Genomic DNA, 11,664 nt, shown 5'->3' with positions numbered 1-11,664 from the left:
TCTCTCTGTCCTTTCTCTCTCGCTCGCCTCTGCTGGGGTTCCCACCTCTGGCCCACGCCCTTGCAAGTAATCACGCACCTGCAGCTCATTGTCCTGAACCCCAGTCACTACTTAAGGCAACAGCTCAGCGTTTCTCATCACTGGATCGTTGTACGACTCTTTCCTGTGTATCGTCATTTCTAGTGTTTCCCTGGCTTCTAATCGTCTTCTCCTGTACATAGATCTTCTTGGACCCGTCCCTGTTTCCATCCCTGGAGTTGTGATCTTGAGTGTTTTGGTGAGTGGTGTGTGTGGCCAAAGAAGTGTGTGGCTTTCCCCCTCCTTCCCTGGATTCCCTGGAGCCCTATTCCCCTAGCACTTTGTATATAGCACTCGGTGATTGTGTAAATAAACTGTTTATTCTCAACATCAGCAGAGTCCTGCGCTTGAGTTCACTCGTTCATTGTGACATCGATGAGTCAGTGAAGCTCACGTTTGTCCGACTGAGCGATACCAAGGTGAGTTATGGAGAATATTCTAAAATATTCTGTCAGTAAACGCTGCTGTTAGCTGCTGTTAGCCTCTGTTAGCCAGTGTAAGAAACTTAAAACTTTCTTGTTGATCTAACATCAATGGACTCGGCTACTTAGTGAATAAACTCTTACACGATCTGATACTGTAGTCAAACTGTTTATCATCTGACAAAGCAATTGCAACAATATTGAGAATAAAAAAACATGTTTATCCACAATTTCAACTTCAGTTAAGGAGATGACGCTTGAGTTGAGGAGGATTAATGAGAAGGACGATGAAAATATACACGTAAAAATATTAAATGGTCATATATAGTTTGAAAGAAGTATTTGTGGTCTTTAAATTAAAAGTAACTTTTAAGACATACTACATGTGTGGCTGGTCCCAAGCCACATACAAAAAAACACAATTGGGCGAAACAACGATATCCACCTCAGTCACTGTATACATGAAGTCAGCGTAACATGCAAACCAGTGCCTGTATTTTTAATGGATTCATTCTAAGTTTATGACAATGCATGAATTTGATGGATGATGTAATTAACCACTAATAAGTGTATATTTATGAGTACAACATTCCTTTTTTGTTTACATAACCTGAAAAAATTACTTATTGCACCTTTTAAGCTGAGTGAGTCTAGCAAAATCAATTTCCTGCTCGGTTGATGTGTGATATAACTGCTATAATATAATATTAACATGGAAATAGAATGAGGTAAAAGTGATATATTTGTTTTTGTATGTCAGAAATATTTATAACTGAGAAAAATATCCAGTTAAAGTTAAAAGAAACAGTAATGTAAAGAATACGTATTCCACATTCAGCCTCTGCAGCTGCTTCACAGAATCCAATGGTCCATCTAGTGGTTGTTGTGCAGAAGTGCAGCATTGGGCTGAGTGCAGCTCCTGGAAGTAGAATTGAGTTAACAGAAAACCCATTCACATTAAACTCGAGAGACAGACTAATAATTATCCAGACAAAAAGCCATCCCAGTCCTTTAAGTAGGACTCAAACTCCTTTAGTATTGTCCCAGGAAGTCCCACGCAGTTTGCCATCCGATCTGTTATTGCTTTGTGGTCTATGGTCTCAGTTGCAGAACTAAGATCCTGTGATACTAAAATATGCCATTCACTATGTTTAGGTTAAATATGGTTAAACTGCTAATTGGAAGACAAAGCAGTTGTTTAGTTCCAAAAAGCTGCTCAGTTGATTAAAAACTACAAGCCTGTCCGTTGGCTTTAATTAAAATGTAACAGGGGTCAAAAGAAAATAAAATTATTATAATTATTCTGTCAAGTGTTCAGTGGCAAGGTGTGTTTCTAATTCCTGTGTCACACAATGCATCCTGATTATACATTGATCAGGCATAACATTATGATCACCTGCCTAAAACTGTGTTGTGTTGCTAACAAAGACCTTGTGCTGGCACCAAGATGTTAGCAACAGATCCTTTAAGTCTTGTAAGTTGTGAGGCGGGCCCCCATGCATCTGACTTGTTTGCCCAGTACATCCCACAGACGCTCGATTAGACTGAGACCTGGAGGATTTAGAGGCCAAGTCAACACCTCAAACTCGTTGTTGTGCTCCTCAAACCATTCCTGAAGCATTTTTGCTTACTACCAGTCTTGCCTTACTCATCTGTGGCTATGCAGCCCCATTCACAGCAAACTGATACACTGTGTATTGTGACATCTTTCTATCAGAACCAGCATTAACTTTTTGTGCAGTTTGAGCTACAGTAGCTTGTCTGCTGGATTGGACCACCAGCCTTCACTCACCATGTGTATCAGTGTCTTGGCCCATGATCCTTGGTTCACCACTGTTACTTCCTTGGATCACTTTTGATAGATACTGACCACTGCAGACCAGGAACATCCCACAAGAACTGGAGATTTGGAGATCCCCAAAGCTGACCCAGTCATCTAGCCATCACAGTTTGGACCGTGCTTTTTACTGATTCTAGCACAGCATCTTTGAGGACAAAAAGGTCACTCCTCTATAATATATCCCACTCAGGTTCCATGATGAAGATGATCAGTATTCTTGACTTCACCTGTCAGTGGTCATAATATTATGGCTGATCAGTGTGCATCTTGGTTTTGTTATTGTTTTCCATCTTTTAAGCTCCTGTTTTCTGTGGTTTTAATCGTGTAACACATGTAATGCAGAAATAATGGGTCCAGCTCTACAGCAACGTTTACATTTATTATTTTAATGAAGTTGTGTTCTTGCTGCTTTTGTGTTGATCTGTATATGTAACAGCATGCAGAGGTCACAGGTCACCGAGAGCAGAGCACGGTGCCGGCTGCCGATGTCTTCTTTCGTATGAAAGGCCGCACTGCGGGGCGCCTCCGTCTTCCATGAGGTGAAAACATAAAGCGGAGGTGGTTAAAGGCATTGTTTAACAAATCCCTGAGCCTCAAGGCACTGGAGAAGTCCGGCAAGACCACACAGGCTTTTCTCTTAAACACCTGCATGGTCATAATACAGAGCATACATGTTAAAACAATAGAAACAGTATTTAAAACTTTCAGTGCTGTGTACATATATATTTCTCTGAATCAGTGCTGTTAAAAGCTGGAGAGTAAGCAACTTTACATCAATGGTGGTCGGAGGGAGGAGGCTGAGCAGCAGCTCTCTTTCATACCAAGATCGTGGGAGGTTATCAATTTCAATAGATACAGTCTGACAAAAGAAAAACAAAATATTTCATAAAATTATCAATTATCCATCATGAAACAAAACAAACCTTAAGATTTTTCTTTTCTTTTTTGTGGGAGTCCAAATGTTTCATTACCCGTCTGTAAGCTGGAAACAGTGGTTCCCACAGAATGGGACGTCTGTACAGTGGGCGGTAACTACAGCTGCCTGGTGGTAGTCGATCAGGACGTTCTGATCTTTTATCCTTGCGGCCCTCTCCGACCTCCCTGATACCTACTTGAGCTACAAAGTAGGTGCTTCTACTTACAGTATAATGTGTTTCTCCTTGGTGCTTCTCTTCATTTCCCTCAAGGCCACGGCAGCTTCATCGGCACTGTGGTAATGCACCATGCCGTATCTGTGATTGTTTTTCACAGTCGTCTGAAGTACGAGAGGAAAATCGTGAAGGAAATTCAAGTTGAACGTAAGTGAATTTTGCAAAGTACGTTTGTAAGACAGTTACCTGAACAGAGATGACACATCCAAAAGGTGAGAACATGCTGAGCAGATCCTTGGCAGTAACAGCTTGGTCAGAATTCAGGTAGACTTTCATTTTCTGTCAGAGTAAAGCACAGAGTCAGACAGCAAAGCACAGAGCTGACGTGTTGTCCTGTTATGATCCTCAGAAAGCAGAAGGGAAACGTACGTTGGTCCATTCAACATTTCTCCAGTCAGAAGGAACCATCTGTTTGGAAACCTCACTGGCTGCATAGCAGTTTTCATATCTGATGCTGTCCATTGCAATTGCGCATCAAAAACCCCTCAACTGTAATTTCAGAATACAGCTTTTAACTGCAGATTTGGTCACATGTCAACTGAAGAAAAACAAAAACAAATTTGTAAAATAAGCTGAGTTGTAACCAAACGTAGGCCTGTGACAGAAATCCTAAAAGTAAGACACAGTTACAGCTTTGAAAATAAATTCAGTTTGATTCAAACCAGTTTGTTTCCTAGCAACATGATGCAAATCTGCACAGCAGAACTAGCTTAAACTTGGCATTCAGACAGCATCGCGTACAAAATGGTCTCCTTTTTTAAAATTAAACAAAAACATAACATAGAAATACATTCTACTACTAGTAGGACTTTATTCTACTACTGATGTGATTTTTAGATAATAATTCATGTTGTGAAATAGAGAACATGGATGTGTGACTCCAGGGCGAGTGATGAGTTTTGTTTAACTATTTTACAGCAATTCTGGACTCGAGTGACACGTGAATGTAAAAATGCCTTACTGTTACTTAAAGTCGTAGACATGAAAAGAAAAATGGTCTTCACATATTTGGCTGTAGACATACAAAGTACAGCTGGGAATGCCTTTTGTTTGTTGTTGTTGTTGTTTGCAGAAAGGTGGCTGAATATTGTGTTTTCACAAATTAAAATGTCCTCGTGGTGACGACCAGAGGGAAATGATGACAGACAAAGTCAATATCAGCAGGGACACATGAGATTAGTGCCACATTCATTCTGCAGTAGGAGCAGGAGTCCTTCAAAAGATTGTGATTATTTCTGTATTTTCACAGATTAAAAGAAAACACTGAGCATTGATTCATTGTTGCCTTCAGGATCCCATCTGAACCCTTTCTTAGAGAGCATTACAATGGCTTCATTGTAGCTGCCTAACTTCCTTCAAAACTCCTTCATCACTTTAGTTTGCTGGCTTACGTCACATAAACCCTTTTCTCTAAAACACCCCCAAGTTACTAAACGCTTAAAATAACTTACAGCCGTACAGTGTAGGAATGTTTTTTTAAAAGTACTTACAGTATAATGTGTTTCTCCTTCCCCCTAAAACCCTCTTATTCTACTGTACCTATCAGAACAGCGTGATTTGCCGGGAGGGTCTCCTCACAAAGGTGAATTCTACTTCTTTTTTAAACTTTTTCATTTGCAGCTATGCATCGAGGCTGCCGTCTGCGACATCCTGCAATTGTGAGGGGAAACTGAAAAAATTTGTTGGCTTTGCAAGCAATGTCGGAGCTGCTGTGAAGGGATGAGAGAGACACACTCAGGGGAGCCACAGTCATGTGTAGAAAGATCAGCCTTTATACCATGTTACTGTGTCCAGTTTTTAAAGGAGATTAATGAGCCTCATCTTGGAACACCTCTTTGCTTCTGCTGTTCCACTGCACCCGGCTACGTTTACTTTCTATACCCACCTCTTTTCAATGTATATCCAATTGGTCCACCTGTCCTTTGTCGCTGATCTTAGATCTTTTTCACCCATGAATTAGATTTCACAATAAAAAAAATCTACTAACATATGTTGCTATGTAAAATTGTTGATGCATAGTGACCTTCTTATCACTTCCACAGGTGGTTTCATTTGTTGTTTTGCATTTAGAAGCTGTTCTTGAGCACATGAGCTGCTGTAGGTTTAAATCTCAAGTCATTATTTTATTCAACAGTGCTACCTGCTGTTCAAATTCATGAACTACCAGATGAGTTTAAATTGTCCAGCTTTTCCCTAGGGCTCAGCGCAGCAGATCATCCTTCCCTACATCCATGAATCTTCTCTGTGATCTTCTTTTCCTCCTGCCTGGAAGCTTCATCTTCAATATCCTTTGTCAAATATATCCACTATCTGTCTTCTCAACATGTCCAAATCTCAGCCTTGCCTCTTTACCTTTGTCTCTAAAACACTAACTCTGGATTCATCAGGTCATCAAAGTGCTGCTTCTATCATCTCAACATACTCTCTTCAATAGTTGAATTGTCTGTGTCCATGTTTTTAAACCCCTTCAGGCCCTGTTTTCGCAAGGAAGCAGTGACAGAGCTGAGGCAGAAAACAAGTGCCAATCAAAACGAACTCGAAAGTAAAAAGACTTTGAATATTGAATGAGTTGAATATTCAGTGTGTGTGCCTCTATGGAATCACAGCATACCTTGACATGGAAACTATGGTGATGTCATGCAGAATTCATATATTGTGTGAGGGATATCCATGGATTACATCACTTTGACAAAATGACGTACACTGGCTGCCTGGGCAGACAGTTAATTTTTTTTCCTTTTTGACTGGCTAAACTTGACTAAGCAGACAGTTGTGGCTAGAATCTGATTTGTTACATCTTATACCTCTATGGCAGGTATAAGTCCGACTCAGATCATAAGGCCCATTGCTTTCATCCTCTTTGCAACTGCCAAACCCAGATGTTCATCGGATTGTCAGACTGAGAAGTGTGATTCGTCACTCCAGAGAACACGTCTGCACTCTAGAGTCCAGTGGCGGTGTGCTTTACACCACTACATCCAACACTTTGCATTGCACTTGGAGATGTAACGCTTAGATGCCATGAAAACCCATTTCATGAAGCTCTCTATGCACTGCTCTTGAGCTAATCTGAAGGTCACATGAAGTTTGGAGGTCTGTAGTAATTGAATCTGAAGAAAGTTGGTGACCTCTGTGCAGCATGTACCTCGGCATCCACTGACCCCGCTCTGTGATTTTAAGCGGCCTAACACTTCATGGCTGAGCTGCTGATCATCTAACATTCATAAATTCCAGCTCCTCGGGGTACTGAATTTGCGCTAGTAACACTTTAAAGTCAAAACCACAATTATAACTATATGACACTTGGATTTTAGCACTGAGCTTTTGAATAACATTTGCCTGTAACTGATGTGTTATGTACCTATAGATGTTAGAGCATGTTTCATATGTTTTAAACTTCACTGTTAAAAGACAATATTTCATCATCACTTATAAGTCTTGCATGAACTCAGTCTGAGGACGGGTAATAGGGTATTCCAGACAGCTTGACCTTTATCTTATTTGACTTTCCAGATGTGAATGAAAAGTTGAAGCATTTCGTTACAACTTGAACACACCCGCTGACCCAAATGACACTTGATGTATTTTTGAAAATAAAATGTTAAAAAAAACTTAAAATTTGTTGACTAAAACACTGGGAAAATAACTGCCTTCATTGTTTGTGGCAGATACAAAAAGGTGCTAGAAACATTCTTCAGCGCTTTTGGTCGTTAGTGACATGATAGCATCACACAGGTCCTCCAGATTCATTGGCTCTGCGTAGATGATGTGAATCTACCACTAAATGTAAAAATGAGAACCTAGAAATTGTTGATCTTGGTAAAGATTTCAAATTTTTCTGATTGTTGGCAACAAGCAAAAGCTTGACAGTCAAAAACAACAACAACAAAAAAAACCCCAAAACCTCATGCTATAGTTGCCCTAAATCATTTTTAACTGTAGAAGAAGGATTTCTGAGTTGCACAGAAGACTGAGCACAACCCAAAACTGATTGTTAGTGAAATTTAAGTTCATTTTAACTGTAGTTAGTGTTCATTTGAAATTAAAGTTTATGGATACACACACTTTAGCTTTCGGTATGCATGCACTATTTATAGAAGAGGATTATGACACTGGAAAAAATGAGGATGTCTTTTGTTTTTTTCTCAGAATTCTAAAAAAAAAATGGAAAAAGACATATTACAGATATATCATATCTGTAATATGTAAATCAAAAGTTGAGGGGAAAAAATCTATTAAATCAAGTTCCCCTATTTTGATTTTTCTGGGGGGGGGTTGTTTTTTTAGCATTCCACCACATCCCAAAGGTGCTCTATTGGATTGGGATCTGGTGATTGTGGAGGTCATCTGAATACAGAGATCTCATTATCATGTTCAAGAAACCAGTTTGAGATTATTTGAGTGTGTTATCTTGTTGGAAGCAGCCGTCAGAAGATGAGAACATAAAAGAACATACATCGTAAGCAAAAAAGATCAGACAGGCTCTGGAATTCAAGTTATGTTCAGTGGGTACCAAGAGACCAAAAATGTGTTTAAAAAAATCCCGCACAACTTTATACAACCACCACCAGCCTGAACTCTTGATACAAGGTAGGATGGATCCGTGTTTCCATTTTTTATGCCAAATTCTGACCCTATTATCTGAATGTCGCAGCGGAAATCGAGAGTCATCAGAACAGGCGATGATTTTCCCATGTTCTGTTGTCCAGGTCTGGTGAGCCTGTGCATATTGTAGCCTCAGTTTCCTGATTTTAGCTGACATGCATAGCACCCAGTGTGCTCATCTGCTTCAAGGTTCAGCATGTTGTGTTCAAGATTCTGTCTTCATACCTTGGATGTAACAAGCAGTTATTTCAGTTACTTTTACCATCCTAGTAACTCAAAGCAATGCTGCCATTTTCCTCTGACCTTTGACAACAACTGCTGTTCACTGGATATTTTCTCTTTTTCTTACCATTCTCTGTGGTCGTTCCAGTAAATGAGCAATGTCCGACAACTTAACCCCCCCCCCCTTTGAGTTACTGCCGTGATTGGCTGATTAGATATTTCTGTTAATGATAAAGTGGTAAGGTGATTCCCAAAGAGCTGTTAGTCAAAAACTTGGTCTATCTGGGCATGATGTGCAGTGTATCTTTAAATTGTTTTTTTAGGAAAGTGGAGTCGAGGACAAAAAAAAAAGAAAGAAATGCCAGGCCTATCTTGAGCATTTTCTGAAAGTCATGTCAAAGGCTGAGGTATGCTAAACTGCACAAGAATTGGACTGAAAATCAGTGGAAATAGGTCTTAGAGGTACAGCAGGAGTGTCTACTGCCATCTGTAAAACACGGTACAGGCTCTGTCATGCTTTGGGGCTGCATTTCAACCAGTGGTGTTTGATAGCTTGTTAAACTTGATGGAGTTCAAGTTTCAAGACTTTCAAGCTCATTAGAATAGTCTTATACACTGTGTTTCCAGTTTTGTTTGGACATGTCTCAGTAAAAAGCTGCACCTATTTTGGCAACAAAATATAACGAAATGAGGGTTCTTCATCCACTGTTATGTGCTTTAGAGATGTTAAATAAATGTTTGTTTTTTGCATTTAAAACTAAAAACTTGGCATAGATTTAGAAACAAAATATCTATGTGTATTGCCTACAGCAAAGGTCTTCATACGAGCACCGAGTTAAGCTTCAATTTGATAAGTTAACTTTGGTTTGGAACCCACAATTTTTTGGTAACTCAGATAACCAACACACACTTTAAGAGACCATCAGACTTTCTATAGCGCATTAAAATGACACCCAAGATCCAAATTTGTAAGACTGTGGACAAAGCTCAGAAAATTATAATACCTGAATATTGCAAATACAATGGAAATCGAAATACTGCTTTGATCTCAGTGATAGTAAAAAAAAAAGAAGCCATTTCTCCAGCAGATGGCACTCCAAAATCACATCTTAGAAGCAGGAGTTTGAAACACTTCTACAGCAGGAGATGGCGCTATTAATTGTTTATAAGGTCCTGACATTAACATGGGCTAGAGTCAGAGGCTAATCAAAAAACAATGAGTGTTTTTATTCTCTGTAGCACAGATTAGTTTCCTGTACCGACCAGCAGCTGGTACAAGCAAGTAAAACGCATTGTTTAAACTGCCCACAGTGTACCCAACAAGTTGACTTTTTTTGTCACACTGGAATCATTGCGCAATAATACCCTGAAATTATGCACCACTTTTCATTTCTCCTTTTCCCATCATAGAACTGCATGCCAAAGCTGACCATTCGGGCACTGGGACAAGAGGAGTATGAGCCAGCACAACAACTTTCAATATGTTTTTTTTTTTTTTTTTAGTTGATTGCCACATAGAGGTCAGCCCACTAGTGTGGTGCAATGATAATATATGTAAATGGCCTACTATGCTCCAGCCAGACAGAACAAGCTTTAACCAGCCTGTGCCTGATCGAGCTTGGTTACCTCCAAACTTCACACATGTTTGAGAATAAATTCCAGCACCGCTCTACCAGAGAACCTCATTTGTGTGGACAGTGAGGCCCTGCAGGCAGCTGGGTTCATGTAGGGTGGGAAAATGAATGACACGACGAGGATTTTCATAGTACTACATCTATTTTTAATGACATCAGAGTGACGCAAACTTTATACAGTGTGGCCTACTTTCTATGATAAGGGCACTGGTGGACCCTACAGTGAAGACACGGCTGATGTTTAAAAAGAGCTTTTCTCACTTTATGAAAAAAAAATCAGCCTTCTGCTGTGGTATGGGTTTAGATCCATTTTTCAATATCTGAGGCTTCGCTGTAAATTGTACCTGACACTTTTTCCTGCAGAGGTCACATACCTACTTGGAGGTTTGTTGATTTGCACTTACATTTTCCTATTGGGCATTAAAAATAGCAGTCTATCATACTTACTTATTTGTTTGCATATTTATTACAACTGTCAAACTCACAAGGGTGGACAACTATGTGCATGAACTATATGTAAATGATAAACCACCACAGTTAAAGCATATCCCAATGTTAATATGTCTTACCTTATACATAATATAAACTGGACTTCAGATAGGTTTGCCTAGTCTATTACATTCCCAAAAAGCAGGATGACCTGTTTGTATCTAGAAATGTGCGCCTCCTGTCCTCCTGAGGGTCAGGCACTCTGTGACAGGACGGAGGGCAAAGCAAATGGCGTGCATGACTCCACACATAGATAATAGGCTTTGAAATCTTGTTTGTTAATAACAAAGGCTCGGATATAGGCCAACTGTCTGAGGTGTAAGGCTGACCCAAGGACACTGGCACGCCATTGGCACACTGGCAGAACAGGTGAAATAACATAACTTATTTTCGACATGGAAAATATGCAAAAAGAAAAAAAAAAACTTTTCTTTAACATGAATAGCTTTGACATTACACTGTAAGTTGTGTGTAGTCAGTTCCCCTTGTACTGCATCATGACATGCACTATATGATTACACGTACGCTTCTTATAAGCAGCGTGCAACTCTGAAACAACCCGACTGGTAATGGATTTTCTTGCAGTTTGCGCAATTTCACTGACTAACTGACGTGCATCTCAGTCCGACTTGGACTTTAAAAATAGATATTACTTCGCACCTCGGACTACTTTGACATCATCATAATAACAATGATAATAATAAAAAGCGAGTCTTACATGTTTCTAAGAAACATAAAGAATGAGAGGTAGATAGTGTTGCTGGGTAAACATTCAAAACGCCCTTCGAAATATCCTCTCAGAATGACTTTACTGGGCTGTGTACTGTCTCCGCTACACACCAAATCCAGTATTTTTCCATCAAGTAGCGCGCTGGACCACGTGACCACAGAGGAGGGAAAAAAAACGCTGTCATGTTTGCGTCCTCCATTGACAGCGGTGCACTGAATATATGGCGCTCAAATAGGAAAATACAAGACAGCGTTTCTGCATTTATCGTCCCGGCTGCTGCTGACACTATATATAAATATATATATACATACATATATACACATAATGTCCCCCGTTCACTTTGGTAGCGTTACCCATTCGGGGAAACAAATTCTGCTCCAGGTCGTTTTTCTAACCCCGTGCGTTCATGATCATGTAACCACGCCCACTCGTGGCTGGTGGAAAATTACCAGCTTACAAGCAACAGGCAAAATGAATGGTAGTTGCGGTTTAT

The sequence above is a fragment of the Oreochromis niloticus genome, linkage group LG13 (genome assembly GCF_001858045.2).
Source record: "Oreochromis niloticus isolate F11D_XX linkage group LG13, O_niloticus_UMD_NMBU, whole genome shotgun sequence".
NCBI classification, from domain to species: domain Eukaryota; kingdom Metazoa; phylum Chordata; class Actinopteri; order Cichliformes; family Cichlidae; genus Oreochromis; species Oreochromis niloticus.
This window is presented reverse-complemented; position numbering follows the sequence as displayed.